The sequence below is a fragment of the Galeopterus variegatus genome, unplaced genomic scaffold, assembly GCF_000696425.1.
Source record: "Galeopterus variegatus unplaced genomic scaffold, G_variegatus-3.0.2 Scaffold8269, whole genome shotgun sequence".
Taxonomy (NCBI): Eukaryota; Metazoa; Chordata; class Mammalia; order Dermoptera; family Cynocephalidae; genus Galeopterus; species Galeopterus variegatus.
In genome coordinates this window covers 72134-77297 of record NW_007734380.1, presented here as the reverse complement: position 1 = coordinate 77297, position 5164 = coordinate 72134, and positions in this window count along the sequence as shown.

The following is a 5164-nucleotide window of genomic DNA, read 5'->3' as shown; positions in this document are numbered from 1 at the left end:
TTCTTGTATCTTATTTAGTTTCCTTAGAATTGTTGCTCAAAATTCCTTGTCAGTCATTTTAAGGACTTCCTGTTCTATAGGGTCAAGAACTTGAGAGTTATTATATTTCTTCGGTTTTGTCATACTTTCTTGGTTTTTCATATTTCTAGTTTCTCTCCGTTGGTGTTTAGTCATTGTGGCAAAGGCTATCACAGTCGACTTGTTTCCACCCCGCTGTCTGCAGCAATATCAGGGAGTTTTGTTGATGCTCAGCTGCTTATTGCTGCCTCAATCTCAGGGATCAGTGGCAGCTGGGGCTTCTGTCAGGGTTGGGGACTTGCCTTCAGTTCACAGTTTCTTTTTACTTAAAATGTGTATGTTGTATGTGTAGTTTTCACATGTTGTGTGTGAATGGGATTTGGGATCAGAGAAACAGAGCTTTATACTCTGATTCCCCTACTTCCTGCCTATTTGTCCTTCAACAAAATACTTAATCTTTCCAAACCTTTGCTTTCTCATTTGTAAATAAAGATAAAAACCACCTTGTAGTGTTCAATGAAACAGTGTCTAGTATGCAGCCACATGAAGTGCTAGTTTTCTTACCTCTCTTTTCACTTGTATTCCATCCTCAATTTCACTCTCTTTCATGTTCTCCATTTTCTTGCTATGGTTTTCAGAAGAAGAATATTACTGGATCACATGCATTTTTAACCTAATACATCTCTTCCTATTTATTTGAAATGAGTATCTATAACAATTCACACTTCTAAAGCCCTGAAAATACTTTGTCTGTCCTAGACCTAGTTGAGTAGTACCATAAGATCCTTCCTAAATAAAGAAACACCCATTTTAATGGTGCTTCTTCAGACATTAGCTGTCAATCTGAAAAGAAAGAAGAGAGCTGGTAAGGAGACTTGGTATGAGATAAAAGAACTAGGTATTTCCTTATAAACTAATGGCCTGGAAGCCATGTAATTAAATACCATCAAGTCTCAGAATTCCATTATTCCGCCAGGAAACATCACCATTGCCTCAGTCATTAGCTTTCAGAGTTTCAGCCTTGAATAGCATATTTCTGGTCTCATTAAAATTATGCATTAGTGTTCAGTGACTTGTAAAAGTAAACTTCCTTCTAAATAGTTTTGTGTGCCTGCACTGTAAAGTACATCCAAATGAATATATGACACAAGGAGAAACACAATTCAAAATTGCCTTCTTTCATCCTGTATCTTCTTGTTTATTTTTAATGTACATAAACTTGAGTCATAGAGCAAACAATTTTTATGATATTTGAAGTTTTGTTTTCTTTTTTTGAAGGAAAATGAATAACTTATCCAGAAATTCCATCTTTGAAGAAATGGATTAAATAATTTTTAATAATTCTCTTTTGTAATTTTTCTTTGTTTTCTTGCTTCATGCCAAGTGCTTTCGTAAATGCTAGACTTCCCTTTGTGAATTTTGTTTTTCATGAAGATGAATACAATGAAAAGTACTCATCCCAAAATATAAATATATAGCAAAATAAAGTAATTGAATTTGTTTTGCTAGGGCTGCCTTAAAGTACCACACCCCGAGTGGCTTAAACAACAGAAATGTGTTGCCTTACAGTTCTGGAGGCTAGAAGTCCGAAGTCAAGGCGTGGGCAGGGTTGGTACCTTCTGAGAGCTGTGAGGGAAAGATCTGTTCCAGGCCTCTCTCCTTGGCTTGGAGATAAACAGCTTCTCTCTATGTCTCTTCACATTGTCTTCCATTTATACGTGTCTCTGTGTTCAATCTCCCTCTTTTTTTAAATAAGCATATCAGCCATATTTGATTAGAGTCTGCCCTAATGACTTCATTTTAATTTGATTACCTCTGTAAAGACCCTGTCTTTAAGGTCACATTGTAAGGTACTGGAGGTTATGATTTCAACATTTGAATTTTGGGAGACACGATTCAACCTGTACAACTAACTATTTAAATATAAGCATTCTTTGTCTTTCAACTTAGAGTCTCCTACAACACTAGTAAACAATGCTATCCTAACATATGCTTTTGAGAATAATCTAAAAAAAGATTTCTACATTTTTATTAACATTCAGGTTACCTTTGACTTTGTTTCTGATGTTGTATAAACTGCCCAGTAAGTGACTGGCTTTAGTGATTCATTCTTTACCACTGACAGATTATTTCCCTTGGACTTAGTGAAGTGCACTTGGAGACTCAGGAAGGATGGAAGTTTAGTCTTGTTAAAGTCATATAGTTGGGAAGTGGCAGAGCTGACATGTGACTCTATATCTGGTTGACTCTAAAGTTAATGGTATATGCATGGTCAATGATATCCTGTTTTAAAATACCCATTTACTGTTTTTCTTCTTAATAAATATACTGATTTTCCTGATTAGAAATGTAGCAGGTGCTCACTGAAGAAAATTTAGGAAAAAAACTAAAGAATTATAGAGATGAATATTAAAATTACCCATAATTTCACTACCCAGAGATAATCCTTGATATATTATCTTACAGAAAGCATGTGTAAACATTTTTACAATTCAATTTGTATGTTTATCTCACTAGAACTACATATGTAATTTCACATGTCACCAAAAATTCTTTGCAAAAAAAGTTTTTAAATAATTTGCCCAATTAAAAATCACCCTTCATCTTACTGAAGAATTATTTTTTAATTATTTAAAATAAGAATTGTTTTCATGTTTCCATTCTTGTGGGGAGACCATGGCACAAGCCTGTAAAGCCATGATTGGAATTTAGTTTTCTTTTCTTACTTGCTTCTCTAGAGTCCTAAGGGCAACTCTCAGCACTGTATATTTGTCTCTGAAGCCAGGACTAGCACCCAGGCATGAAGGTATTGAATAAGTAGCCATTTCCATCCTCTCACACTGATATAAAAACTGGAATGTTTCTTAAGAAAAGGGCTTAAAAAAATATGAAGCAGGAACAGGGGAAAAGCAGAGATACTCTTTTTTTCTTATTTGGCTCCCTTTTGGTCACCCTCTTGAAAATGAATAGAGGAGCCCAGAAGAGCATGGTGTCCATGGCAACCATATCTAGGTATTACAGAATATAGAGAACTCATTGAATCCTTTCAGAGGATGAGCAGGGGCTCTAAATCATGCCAGACATATAGCACCCAGCACAAAACTGGGGATAGAAACTCTGCTTAATACATCCTTTTTGTTTGATGGCAAAATTATTTTCAAGACATCTCCATAGAGATTCCACATCTGCCTCACCACGTCACTTCTTTGTAATATGTGATTTACACACTCATTTCCACAACATCTTCTCCTCAACACATTTGATCTATCAGATATTTAACCCTTTGTACTCTGTTTTAGGTTTAACTCTGAAAGTTTTGGTGTGATAAGGCTAGAATCAGTCTTAATGACACGCTTGAATCATGCGGGTAGTCTTGCACATGGTGATTCATGTCTGCGCTCACCTGACTGTTCCACTAATGCTTCCCTTACACGCTTGGTTGTTACAATGACCCAGAGTCAAGAGTGACCTCGGCCCGTGCATCTTGCTCCTGGGCATTGTAATTTGGCCTACAGCCTAGTTGCAGTTGTGAGTGATAGGAATTTGGTGTTTCAGTTGTAGCCCTCACTGGTGTAGAGTTAAAGGAACTTCACGGATAGGAAAAATGAGAAGATCTCTATCCTGTTTCTTCTGAGGTTGTTTGAAGTTGTTTTGGAGTTCAAAGGCCCTATTTTGTTCCTAGTACCCTCCATGCTCTCTTGAGTTGACAGTCATGTGTCACTGAGGGAGCAGATGGAATTGTTGCAAATCATTTACTTTATAACCTTTTGTTCTTATACTACTTTACGGTCAACTTCATATCATTGTGATGAGTGTTCTCTTCTCAAAAATTCCATGTATGGCTAAATCTTTTAGTAAGTGCTATGAAGCTTAATAACTCTCTCTACTGAATGGGAATATCTGTGCACTGGTTTATAAAATATATTCCTGGTATTTTTTAGATATTAGAAAATCTAGCATACCGATTATTCAATGTGAAAAAATTTACAGGTGAAAGAGACATAATACCAAACAGTTCTCTTGTTTCTGAAGCTCCTTGGATATCTGGTACCAAATCAGTAGTAAAACAATTATTTGTTATTTGGTTTTATATCAGAAAGCCCAAATATTCTTTAAAAAATAAAGCTTCAAGATACTCAATTTTACTGGAAAAAGTATTTGAAAAGTTCTACCTTAGACTCCCTGAATCTTTACCTAGAATATTTAAGACTTTCTTAATATAATCAAAAATATGTGTTTATTCTAGTTGACATTTAACTAGATTGAATCAGCTGGAAAAAGTATTTGAAAAGTTCTACCTTAGACTCCCTGAATCTTTACCTAGAATATTTAAAACTTTCTTAATATAATCAAAAATATGTGTTTATTCTAGTTGACATTTAACTAGATTGAATCAGTTTTTTTTTTTCATTTCTTTTTGCTATCAGAGTAAAGGTGTAGCATTTCTAAACTTTCCGAACTGTAGAGTATTTTCACAGAGTGTAGTAGGTGGCTTGCATACTGTTTTACCAGTAAGCCATTAAAAGGAAATTAAAACATCAAGGCATGTGCTTTTAAAATGGTCACGCATTTCTAAACTTTCCGAACTGTAGAGTATTTTCACAGAGTGTAGTAGGTGGCTTGCATACCGTTTTACCAGTAAGCCATTAAAAAGAAATTAAAACATCAAGGCATGTGCTTTTAAAATGGTCACAGATAGCTGTAAAGTCTATTGCACTAATATTGGCAATCTTTCCCTTGTATTTAGAATTTTGTGTCTCAGTTAATAATAATTGCATTATTTACAAGCCAATTTTTTACATAGAAGTGGATTTTAGCCTAACTCTCTAAATTAATCAGAACTCTTTTGGTGGTAAGTGACAGAAACCCAATTCAAAGTAGCTTAAGCAATTGAAATAATAACAATAATAATGATGACAATTTGTTAGTTACATTACATGGGAGGGTATTTGGAGATATAAATAAAAAGAATTACTATAGAGCCAGGGTCTCAGAGACTCACCTCATCATTAATAGGATGTCCCCCACCCCCCATCGGTCTCTTACCTCTTCTTGGCTTCATCTACACATAGGCCGTCTGTACCCGGAAAGGAAGATTACAGCACCACCTCCTATAGAAAAGAGCTTCTTTTTCCCATTACCCATA